Source organism: Heptranchias perlo, unplaced genomic scaffold (assembly GCF_035084215.1).
Source record: "Heptranchias perlo isolate sHepPer1 unplaced genomic scaffold, sHepPer1.hap1 HAP1_SCAFFOLD_64, whole genome shotgun sequence".
Taxonomy (NCBI): domain Eukaryota; kingdom Metazoa; phylum Chordata; class Chondrichthyes; order Hexanchiformes; family Hexanchidae; genus Heptranchias; species Heptranchias perlo.
In genome coordinates, this window is record NW_027139666.1 from 1,089,224 (window position 1) to 1,102,334 (window position 13,111).

The 13,111-nt window shown below is 45.6% G+C and overlaps 1 pseudogene; it reads left to right on the forward strand.

Moving 5' to 3' along the window:
• The first annotated feature begins 3,039 nt into the window (after window positions 1-3,039).
• On the forward strand, window positions 3,040-12,205 carry LOC137317923 (zinc finger protein 271-like; annotated as a pseudogene).
• Window positions 12,206-13,111: the final 906 nt, after the last annotated feature.

Below are 13,111 nucleotides of genomic sequence, written 5' to 3' on the forward strand. Positions count from 1 at the left end.
TTCCACAATCTCACAAATACGTTCATGCAGAATAAAGAACTCTCCTGCTCTCGCCCTTCTTATACCTTCTGGAGGAGTACAGTGGGGGCATTTGTAGTGGGTCTCTCTCAGAGTGTTTACACTGTCCGCTCACCCTCACTGATATTCTATCTTTCAACTGCTGTAATATTGTCCTTTATCAATATTGCTGCTCTCCCTCCTTTCCCTACTTCTCTGTCCTTTCTAAAGATCTTATAGACTTGAATATTAAGCAGCCAGTCGTGCCCAGCTGGTAGTCCGGTCTCCGTAATCATTTAATGTAATTATTCAACCTCACGAAATGGGTGATGCGGCCGAAAAACGTGAAGGATTACTGGATAGTGTGTCACTTCCATTGGTTGGGGGGTTTGCGACATCTACTGGGCGGAGACGTGAACTGCAAAAGAGCGAGAAATGGTCAGTCAGAAACCGGTTCAAATAAAGAACAAAATCCAACAGCTTGCAGTGTCTGTTCAGGGTCTGATGTTTATCAACTATTTTATGATGATGGATGGTCAGCGATGGTGGTATATAGGTGAGCATAGTTGCCTTCCAAGAAATTGATTCGGGTTCGATTCCCGGCCATCGCAATTACGTGTTCTCATTACTTTATTTCGTTCAGAAACTCTGAAGTTTGCAATTGAATTTGATGCAGTTCAGTTGGATATTGTTTCCAAAACATCAACGAGTGTAGTTATAGTAAAATGATTTCAGCCTTCATTTATTTTCCCTATAGAAGGAATAGAGGAAAAACATGCCGGAAATAGTGAGCTGTAAAGGGTCCAATGAGAGTTAGGAAGGCAAATGATATGGTAGCCTTTATTGTAAGGGTTTTGGAATATAAGATTAAGGAGGTCTTGCTGCAATTTCAGTATGAGAAAATATTGTGCAAAATTGGCCTGTATTCTGTGGAGTTTAGAAGAATGAGAGGTGATCTCATTGAAATGTGTAACATTCTTAGACGGCTTGACAGGGTAGATGCTGAGAGTCTGAATCCCCTGGCTGGAGAGTCAAGAACTGGAACTCAGTCACAAGATAAGGGGTCGGCCATTTAGGACCGACATGAGAAAAATTTCTGCACTCAAAGGGTTGTGAATCTTTGGAATTCTCTACCCCAGAGGGCTGTGGATGCTCAGTTGTTGAGCATATTCAAAGCTGAGATCGATAGATTTTTGGACCCGAGGGGAATCAAGGGATATGGGGATCGGGAGGGAAAGTGGAGTTGAGGTCGAAGATCAGCCCTGATCTGATTGAATGGCGGAGTGGGCTCCTGGGGCCGTATGGCCGACACCTGCTCCTATTTCATACGTTCTTATGTAGAGAGCCTTATATCCAAGTGTGCTAATGACACTAAGTTAGGTGGCATAATTAACATTGTAGATAGGAGCAGAAAGTTGCAAAGGGACATTGATAGATTCAGTGAGTGGGTGAAACTGTGGCAGATGGAGTTCAACGTGGGTAAGTGTGAGATCATCCACTTTGGACCATAAAAAGATAGATCAGAGTATTTTCTAAATGCGGAAAATCTAGGAACTGTGAGGGAGGAGAGAGATTTGGGGAACATGTACAGAATTCACTAAAAATGCAAAAAAAAGTTAAAATGGTAATGGAATTTTGATTTTTATCTCAAGGGATCCGGAATAAAAAGGAGTGGAAGTTATGTCACAGTTATACAGAGCTCTGGTTAGACCTCATTTAAAGTAATGTATTCAGTTCAGGGCACCGCACCTCTGGCAGGATAAGAACAGATGAAATATGAGCCGCAGTAGGCCTTACGGCCCCTCGAGCCTGCTCCGCCATTCAATAGATCATGGCTGATTTTGTACCTCCACACCACTTTACTGCCCGATCCCCATATCCCTTGATTTCCTTGTCCAAAAATCTATCAAACTCATTCTTGAATACACTAAACGACTGAACATCCACAGCCCTCTGGGGTGGAGAAAACAGCATCAATAAAGATAAAGGGAATGAAGTGAAATGTGTCATACAGTTACATCTCGCTGCTCTGTCTGACCATTTTGATCACTACTTCCCTGCAGAGGGATTTGAAAATTTGATGGAGAAGCGTTGGATGAAAGATCCTTTTGCTTTCGAAAATCCTGAATCAATAATGAAGCTAAACTTGATGCTTGAGCAAGAAAACGAGCTGATGCGACTCACCTGTGAGCACACTGAAAACACGCCACAAGTCATTCAGTTTGTCATCTTTTTCGATCAGTGTTTTCAAAGAATATCCTCTGTTAAGTTAGATTAGTGTTCTGTTTTTGCTGCCGTTCAAAACAACCTACATCTCCGAACTGGGATTTTCGACTCTGACAAGGTTAAAAACAAGAGAAAGAAACCCACTCAACAGAGCACCTGATATGCGTGGAGCGCTTTCATCTTGTGATCCAGATTGGAACGAGATCGTGAACAACCGGCGGACCCATCCGCCACATTAAATAAGTGAAACTCAAACTGACCGTTTTATTATTGTACTTAAACTGTATTTAAAATGATTTTCAAGGAACGTCGATGTCTAATTTTAGTTATTACTTGAAGTGAAGTGAAGAGCGAGCATGTATTGACCTTTATTGGGATTTGGTGAAAACTCCAGTCAGAAGGTATTATTGTTTTGGGTCCCTGGGGGAAGAGTTTTTCTTCCACTGGGTCACGAGAAAAAAAGTTTGAAAAACACTGATCTTCATTGCACGGTCAGTGTCTGTTCAGCAAACCGGCTCTGAATTTCTCAGTCTGTATTTCGAGAAATGGTTCTGTGCGCGACGCGGGCAATACAAACGGTGACCGACGCACTGCGACTAATGGCGGCCGGAGGCCCCACAATCCCCCGCGGCCGAGAAACCCCTCTATCTATCCTAGATGCTGATTTTTCCGCTCGGACTGCGCATGCTCCCGTGGCCCGCCGTGCATTCTGGGAACGCATCGCTCCTTTCCTTTGTTCCCGAGTCGGACTCGGTGGAAACGGGAGAAGAAACCGGGAAGTGGCGGGTAGGACGGGGTAGGCGCTGGATGATGGGTGCAATGGAGTCCGGGGACCCCCGCCCGCCCGATCCCCCGGGACCCCCGACTCGGATTCAGGGCCTGATCCGCACTCGATGTTGCTGAGACTCCGCTCAGTGTAAATGCAGGTTGTTGATCTGCTTTCCTTTGGCCTCAGCTTTGCCGGACAGAATCAGCCAGGGACGGTGACTGTGCTGCTCTCCATGGTTGAAATGCCGGCAGCTCGCTGTACAGGCTCACAAGTGCAGAATTACCATTTGGCCGGGTACTGGAGGGCAAACAGTGACTGGGGCCGAAACCCAACATCACGCAGAACCTTCAGGAGCGAAAAGGAGGAAAAATAGATCCTGCGATGAATCTGGATTTCAAATAGCGAGGACATGTCACGGAGGCAGAGTGTGTGGGACGGGGGAATTCATAGCTTAATAGGGGCAAGGAGGGAGAGTGTGTGGGACGGGGGATTTAAGCTTAATTGGGGCAAGGAGGGAGAGTGTGGGACAGGGGTTTTACAGCTTAATGATGGCAAGGAGGGAGAGTGTAGGTCGGGTGATTTACAGCTTAATAGGGGCAAGAATGGATAGTGTGTGGGACGGGGGATTTACAGCTCATCAGGGGCAAGGAGGGAGAGTGTGGGACGGGGGATTTACAGCTTAATAGGAGCAAGGAGGGAGAGTGTGGGACGGGGGATTTACAGCTTAATAGGGGCAAGGAGGGAGAGTGTCTGGGACGGGGCATTCACAGCTTATGATGGGCAAGGGAGAAAAGAATGTTCCGGGGAAACGAGAACTGTGTGTTCTGAATTTCTATCCTGTATTTATGGTGATGAATTATGTAAATGATGTGCACAGATGCGTCGACTAGGCTTGTATTCTCTTGAATAAACAAGATTAAGGACTGATCTAATTGAGGTGTTTAAGATGATTAGAGGTTTTGATAGAATAGATGGAGATAAACAATTTCCTCTGGTGGGAGAGTCCAGAACAAGGGGGAATCATCTGAAAATTAGAGCTCGGCCATTGAGGGGTGATGGCCGGAAGCAAGTCTTCCGAACTTTTCCCGCAGAGCGGCAGTGGACCTGAGAGTAGAAGATTGAGATTGTGGAATAAAAGCAGCAGCAGACCTGCAACAAGAGACAACTACTGTGCGACATCACAGGTGAGGCAGGAGAGTCCGAGAGGTGAGCCGAGTATAAAAGGGGAGACCTAGAGCGGGAAGAGAGTCTAAGAGTCGAAGGCACGTCATGGCAGCACAGCTCGCACCCGTTATATGCTCCTCCTGCACGATGTGGGAAGTCATGGACACTACCAGTGTCCCTGGCGACCATGTGTGCTGGAAATGTGTCCAGCTGCAGCTACTGGCTAACCGTCTTTCGGAGCTGGAGCTGCGGGTGGATTCACTGTGGAGCATCCGCGATGCTGAGACTATCGTGGATAGCACGTTCAGTGAGGTGGTCACACCGCAGGTAAAGAAAACGCAGGCAGAAAGGAAATGGGTGACCGCCAGGCAGAGTAAAAGGACTAGGCAGGTAGAGCCGGAGTCCCCTGGGGCCGTCTCCCTCTCAAACAGATATTCTGCTTTGGATACTGTTGAGGGAGATGGCTTATCAGGGGAAAGCAGCAAGAGCCAGGTTCGGGGCACCACGGGTGGCTCTGCTGCACAGGAGGGGAGGAAGAAGAGTGGCAGGGCTTTTGTGATAGGGGATTCAATTGTAAGGGGAACAGATAGGCGTTTCTGCGGCCGCAAACGTGACTCCAGGATGGTATGTTGCCTCCCTGGTGCTAGGGTCAAGGATGTCACCGAGCGGCTACAGGGCATTCTGGAGGGGGAGGGTGAACAGCCAATAGTCGTGGTCCATATTGGTACCAACGACATTGGTAAAAAAAAGGGATGAGGTCCTGCAGGGTGAATTTAAGGAGTTAGGAGATAAATTAAAAAGCAGGACTTCAAAGGTAGTGATCTCAGGATTACTACCGGTGCCACGTGCTAGTGAGTATAGGAACAGGAGAATAGACAGGATGAATGCGTGGCTGCAGGGAAGGTGTAGGAGGGAGGGATTTAGATTCCTGGAACATTGGGACCGGTTCTGGGGAAGGTGGGACCTGTACAAGCGTGACGGGTTAGACCCGAGCAGGACCGGGACCAATGTCCTCGCGGGGGTGCTTGCTAGTGGTGTTGTGGAAGGTTTAAACTTGAGTGGCAGGGGGATGGGAACCTCAGCGGGGAGTCAGAAGGGAATAAAGAAGAGAGCAGCAAGAGAGGGGAAGACCCAGGGGAAATCTACAATACAAATAGTACAAACAGTTGTTCAAGAACAAGTGAAAGACAAAAGCATACAGCAGCGGAAAGAAAGTGTACTTTAGGCACTTTAGGCACGACAGATAAAATGAAAACTAGAAGGCGTAAGGCGATTAACCCAGCATCAAAGCTGTGGCAGGTGTTTGGGAACCTGAGCAGGGAGACAGAGGAAAGCGTATCAGGAAGCGACAGAAGGTATGGAGTAAAAGCTAAAGTGTTAAAAAAGGAAAAAGCAGGAACTAAGTGTCACAAAACATATTTGAAAGTTTTTTATCTGAATGCACGTAGCATTCGTAACAAAATGGACGAGTTAAAGGCACGAATAACGACGTATGGGTATGATCTTGTGGCCATTACAGAAACATGGCTGCAGGGTGACAACGACTGGGAATTAAATATGCCAGGGTATTTAACAATTAGGAAGGACAGGCAGGAAGGAAGGGGAGGTGGGGTGGCTATGTTAATAAGGGAAGGAATCACTGTAATACAGAGAAAAGATATTGGGACAAAGGATCAGGATAATGAAACAGTTTGGGGAGAGATAAGGAATAATAAGGCGAAAAAAACACTCGTGGGCGCGATATATAGGCCTCCTAATAGTTGCAACTCTGCTGGAAGAAGGGCATGTAATAAGGGAACAGCTATAATTATGGGGGATTTTAACTATCATATTAACTGGACAAATCAATTTGGGCAGGGTAGCCTTGAGGAAGAGTTTATTGAGTGTGTTAGGGATGGATATGTTGAGCAGTATGTAACTGAACCTACAAGGGGGCAAGCAACCTTGGACCTGGTCCTGTGTAATGAGCCAGGATTACTTAATAATGTCCTCGTTAAGGATCCCCTTGGAATGAGTGACCACAACATGGTTACATTCCATACGCAATTAGAGGTTGAGAATGTTGGTTCTCAAACAAGCGTACTGGGCTTGAATAAAGGAGACCATGATGGTATGAGAGCGGAATTGATTAAAGTGGACTGGGAAAATGGTTTAAAGGGTAAGACGGTACATGAACAGTGGTGTTCATTTCAGGAGTTATTTTACAACTTTCAAAAAATATATATTCCACTGAGGAAAAAAGGGTGTAAAAGAAATGACAGCCATGCGTGGCTAAGTAAAGAAATTAAGGATAGTATCCGACTAAAAACAAGGACATATAAGGTAGCCAAACTAAGTGGAGGATAGAAGATTGGGAAGTCTTCAAAAGACAGCAAAAAGTAACGAAAGGATTGATTAAGAAAGGGAAGATAGATTATGAAAATAAATTAGCAAAAAATATAAAAACAGATAGCAAGAGTTTCTACACTTATATAAAAAGAAAAAGGGTGGCGAAGGCAAACAGAGGTCCTTTAGAGGATGAGACCGGGAAACATGGAGATGGCAAAAATGCTGAATACATATTTTGTTTCAGTCTTTACGGTAGAGGACACTAAGAATATCCCAACACTGGACAAACAGGGGGCTCTCGGGGGGGAGGAGCTAAATACGATTAAAATCACTAAGGAATTGGTACTCAGTAAATTAATGGGACTCAAGGCGGATAAATCCCCTGGACCTGATGGCTTACATCCAAGGGGCTTGAGGGAAGTGGCAGTAGGGATTGTGGATGCTTTGGTAATAATTTTACAAAATTCTCTGGACTCGGCAAAGGTCCCGGCAGATTGGAAAACTGCTAATGTAACACCCTTATTTAAAAAGGGTATTAGGTAGAAGGCTGGAAATTATAGACCAGTTAGCCTAACATCTGTGGTGGTTAAAATTTTGGAGTCCATTATTAAGGAGACAGTAGCGGAACATTTGGATAAACATAATTTAATAGGACAAAGTCAGCATGGCTTTACGAAGGGGAAGTCACGTCTGACGAATATGCTTGAGTTCTTTGAGGATATAACGTACAGGGTGGATAAAGAGGAACCAGTGGACGGAGTGTATTTGGACTTCCAGAAGGCATTCGACAAGGTGCCACATAAAAGATTATTGCTCAAGATAAAGAATCACTGGATTGGGGGTAATATTCTGGCATGGGTGGAGGATAGGTTATGTAACAGGAAGCAGAGAGTTGGGATAAATGGTGCATTCTCGGACTGGCAACCTGTAGCCAGTGGTGTTCCGCAGGGGTAGGTGCTGGGTCCCCAACTCTTTACAATCGATATTAACGATTTGGAGGAGGGGGCCGAGTGTAACATATCAAAGTTTGCAGATGATACAAAGATGGGAGGGAAATTAGAGTGTGAGGAGGACATAAAAAACCTACAAGTGGAGAGAGACAGGCTGGGTGAGATATGGCAGATGCAATACAATATTGGAAAATGTGAGGTTATGCACTTTGGCAGGAAAAATCGGAGAGCAAGTTATTATCTTAATGGCGAGAAATTGGAAAGTACTGAAGTACAAAGGGATTTGCCGGTCCCAGTGCAAGAACATCAAAAAGTTAGTCTGCAGGTACAGCAGGTGATCAAGAAGGCCAACGGAATGTTGGCTTTTCTTGTTAGGGGGATAGAATATAAAAACAGGGAGGTATTGCTGCAGTTATATAAGGTATTGGTGAGACCGCACCTGGAATACTGCATACATTTTTGTTCTCCATACTGAAGAAAAGACATACTTGCTCTCGAGGCAGTACAAAGAAGGTTCACTCGGTTAATCCCGGGGATGAGGGGGCGGACATATGAGGAGAGGTTGAGTAGATTGGGACTCTACTCATTGGAGTTCAGAAGAATGAGAGGCGATCTTATTGAATCATATAAGATTGTGAAGGGGCTTGAACGGGTGGATGTGGTAAGGATGTTCCCAAGGATGGGTGAAACTAGAACTAGGGGGCATAATCTTAGAATAAGGGGCTGCTCTTTCAAAACTGAGATGAGGAGAAACTTCTTCACTCAGAGGGTAGTAGGTCTGTGGAATTTGCTGCCCCAGGAAGCTGTGGAAGCTACATCATTAAATAAATTTAAAACAGAAATGGACAGTTTCCTCGAAGAAAAGGGAATTAGGGGTAACGGGGAGCGGGCAGGAAATTGGACATGAATTTAGATTTGAGGTTAGGATCAGATCAGATCAGCCATGATCTTATTGAATGGCGGAGCAGGCTCGAGGGGCCGATTGGCCGACTCCTGCTCCTATTTCTTATGTTCTTATGTTCTTAAAGGGTAGTGGAAATCTGGAACTCTCTTCACTCCAAAAAGCTGTTGAGGCTGTGGGTCAATTGTAAATTTGAAAATTGAGATTGATAGATTTTTGTTCGGCCAAAGTATTAAGGATTATTATACCAAGGAGGTTAGATAGAGTTAAGATGTAAATCAGCCATGATCTAATTGAATGGCGGAACCGGCTCGTGGGGCTGAATGGCCAACTCCTGTTCCGATGTTCCGAAATGCAGCCATCCGCAATAAGATTGTGGATGGCAAGGGCCTTGCTCACAAGTGAACGGACATCTGGAAGGAGATGCGGTGAGAGGAGGTGACTGGTCAGTGAGTGTCTGCAAATGAAGCAGAAATGATAACCGGTCAGGGAGTGTCTGCAAATGAAGTAGAAATGTGACAGGTCAGGGAGTGACTGTAAATAAAGTAGAATGGGGACGGTCAGGGAGCGTCTGTCAATGAAGGAGAAATGGTGATTGGTTCGGACGTGTCTCTGAATGAAGTAGAAATGGGGACGTTCAGGGAGCGTCTGTCAATGAAGGAGAAATTGTGACTGGTCATGGAGTGTCCGTAAATGAAGGATAAATGGTGACTGGTCATGGAGTGTCTGTAAATGAAGGAGAACTGGTGACAGGTCAGGGAGTGTCTATAAATGAAGGAGGAATGGGGACGGCCAGGGAGTGTCTTTAAATGAAGGAAAAATGCTGACTAGTTAGGGAGTGTCTGTAAATGAAGGAAAAATGGTGACTGGACAGGGATTGTCTCTAAATGAACGATAAATGTTGCCGGGTGAGGAAGTGTCGACATGTGAATGAGAAACGGTGAAGGGTCAGGGAGTGTCGATAAATGAAAGAGAAATGGGGATGGGTCAGTGAATGTCTGTACATGAAGAAGAAATGGTGATCAGTCAGGGAGTGTCTGCAAATGAAGGAAAAATTGTCTGATTATGGAGTGTCTGTAAATGATGGAAAAATAGTGTCTGGTTAGGGAGTGTCTATAAATGAAATCGAAATGGTGACAGGTCAGGGCGTGTCTATAAATGAAGGAGGAATGGTGACGGGTCAGGGCGTGTTTACAAATGCAGGTGAAATGGCATCTGTTAAGGGAGTATCTATAAATGGGAGAGGACATGGTGACAGGTCAGGGAGTGTCTGTAAATGAAGGAGAAACGGTGACGGGATAGGGAGTATCTATAAATGACGGAGAAATGGTGACAGTTCAGGCAGAGTCTGTAAATGATGGAGAAATGGTGACTTGTCAGGCAGCGTTTGTAAATGACGGAGAAATAGTAACTGGTCAAGGAGTGTCTGTCAATGAAGGAGGAACGGTGATTGGTCCGGGAGTGTCTGTGAATGCAGGAGAAATGTTGACAGGTCAGGTAATGTCTACAAATGAAGAAGAAATAGTGATGGGCCAGGGAGCGTCTAATAATGATGGAAAATGCTGACTGGTGAGAAAGAGTTTGTAAATGAAGGAGAAATGGCGAAGGTTCAGGGAGCGTCTATAAATGAAGGAGAAGTGGTGTTTGGTCAGGGAGTGTCTGTAAATGAAGGAGAAATATTGACTGGTCAGGGAGATTCCGTCGCCAAATTTGGGAGATATTACATATGGACTGCTTACAGGCAGCTATAGGGAGGGACATAGTGTCGAAATGAGGGGCAGACCAGATACACACAGCAAGAGTGAGCATCTTCAGGAGAGGAGAGGGGAACCAGTGAGTGTCGAACAGAATCCAACCAGAGTCACCACCTTCAGGGGAGGAGAGGGAGGGGAACCAGTGAGTTTAGAACTGAATCCAGCCAGAGTCAGCACCTTCAGGGGAAGAGAGGGTGGGGGAGCAGTGAGTGTAGAACTGAACCTAGCCAGAGCAAGCACCTTCAGTGGAGGAGAGGGAATGGAACCAGTGAGTGTAGAACTGAAACCAGTCCGAGTCGGGATCTTCAAGATAGAAAAATTAAATAGAAGGAAAATTGTTGCAAGTTGTGCGATGGGTTTGCGCTTTAGCAGTCAGAGGAGGGTGAGTGTGCGGGACGGGGATTTACAGTCAGGGGGAATGAGCGAGTAGAATGTTTCATAGAAACTAGAATTACCTGTTCTGAATTTCTATTCCGTATTCACAGTGAGGACTTTTGTTATCTCCTTTTACAGGGTATTAGAAGGGGAGGATTTGCAGACGAGAAACGCAAACCAAACATCACGTCAAGATCTGACTCTATTCACCAGCACCTGAAGATTATCGGCCTTAAAATACAAGAGACATGTTGATCTGTTCCATCTGTGGGAAAAGATTTCAAACATCACTGTGGCTGGAATAGCAGCGAGACACACACACCCGAGTGAGAGTGTTCCAGTGCACTGACTGTGGAAAGAATTTTAACCAGTTACACAGCCTGAAAAAACATCGTACCATTCACAGTGGGGAGAAACCAGACAAATGTTCTCTGTGCAGACGAGACTTGTACTGATCGTCCAACCTGGAGAGACACGAGGACGTCTGCACCATGGAGAAACCGTGGAAATGTGGGGACTGTGGGAGGGGATTCAGTTACTCGTCCCGGCTGGAAACTCATCGACACAGACACACCGGGGAGAGGCCGTTCACCTGCTCCGTTTGTGGGAAGGGATTCACTCAGTCATCCCACCTCATTGAACATCAACTTGTTCACACTGATAAGAGACTTTTAAAATGTTCTGTCTGTGAGAAGAACTTCAAAAGAAAAAGTGATCTGCTGACACACCAACGCATTCACAGTGGGGAGAGGCCGTTCACCTGCTCCGTGTGTGGGAAGGGATTCATTCAGTCATCCAACCTGCTGACACACCAGCGAATTCACACTGGGGAGAGGCCGTTCACCTGCTCCATGTGTGGGAAGGGATTCACTCAGTCATCCCACCTTATTGAACATCAACTTGTTCACACTGATAAGAGACTTTTTAAATGTTCTGTCTGTGAGAAGAACTTCAAAAGAAAAAGTGATCTGCTGAAACACCAACGTACTCACACTGGGGAGAGGCCGTTCATCTGCTCCGTGTGTGGGAAGGGATTTACTCGGTCATCCAGCCTACTGACACACCAGCGAGTCCACACTGGGGAGATGCCGTTCACCTGCTCTGTGTTTGGGAAGCGATTCACTCGATCATCCCACCTCCTGAGACATTAGCAAGTTCACATCGGGGAGAGGCCATTCACCTGCTCCCTGTGCGGGAAGGGATTCGCTCAGTCATCCACCCTGCTGACACACCAGCGAGTTCACACTGGGGAGAGGCCGTTCACCTGCTCCGTGTGTGGGAAGAGCTTTACTCAGTCATCCACCCTGCTGACACACCAACGAGTTCACACTGGGGAGAGGCCATTCACCTGCTCTGTGTGTGGGAAGGAATTCACTTGTTCATCCGGCCTGATTGAACACCAACTTGTTCACACTGATAAGAGACCCTTTAAATGTTCTAACTGTGAGAAGAGCTTTAAAAGAACATGGGATCTGATGAGACATGAACGTATTCACACCGGGGAGAGGACGATCACCTGTTCCGTGTGTGGAATGCGATTCACTCAGTCATCATACCTGCTGAGTCACCAGCGAGTTCACATGTGACTGCAGGGATTGGATTCTGCTGTTATTGCTGTATCCAGGACTAAACCATGTTCATTCTGACAGTTGGAGTTTGTTTCTGATGTTAATGACCCACTTTTACTGGGCTGGAGTTTAGTATTCTGTACCACTGTCAAATAAATCAGCTTTCTTTTAAACACAGTGTTTTTGACCTTCATATCTCGTTGATAAAAGAAACAGTTTGAGGACTTATGACGACGTGAGTGCAATACGTCTTAGAACTGAGCTCCTCCACCTTTTTAAAAGATGGATCTTCAAGATGTCCAAGTCTGACAGGACATAAAATTCTATTATATCACAGGGTCCACTTCAATCAGCCTGAGCAGGTTTCCACTCTCCTTGTGTGAAAAAGAGCTTCCTGATTTCAATCCTAGACGCCCTAGCTCTAAATTTAAGGCTATGCCCTCTTGTTCTGGATTCCCCCACCAGAGAAAATAGTTTCTTTTTCTACCCTATCGAATCCCTTTATTATTTTATATCCCTGGATCAGATCACTCCTCATACATCTAAACTCAAGGGAATGCAAAACCAAGTTTATGCAACCGGTCCTCATAATTGAACACTTCAAGCCCCAGTATCATTCTGGTGAATCTGCACTGTCCTCCCTCCAAGGCCAATATATCCTTGGTGAGGATCAGTACACCAGATGGGCTCTGACCAAGGCTCTGTAGAACTGAAGCATCACTTCCTTCCCTTTGTATTCCAACACTGGAGATAAATGCCATTTGTCTGTGGTTGCTTTTTGCATCTGTGCACTAGCCTTTAGTGATTTGTGTCCATGGACACCCAAATCCCTTTGCTCCTTCACCATTCCCAGTCTCTCACTTTCAGAAAATACTCCAATGTTTCCTTTTTGCTTCCATATTGAATGATCTCACACTTCCCCACATTGAACTCCATCTGCCACAGTTTGTCCATTCGCTTAAACTTTCCCTTTGTAACTTCCTGCTTCCATCTACACAACTTACTGCACTTCATAACTAAGTGTCATCTGGAAACTTGGACCTATTACTCTCTATTGATTCATCCAAGTTATTGATAAA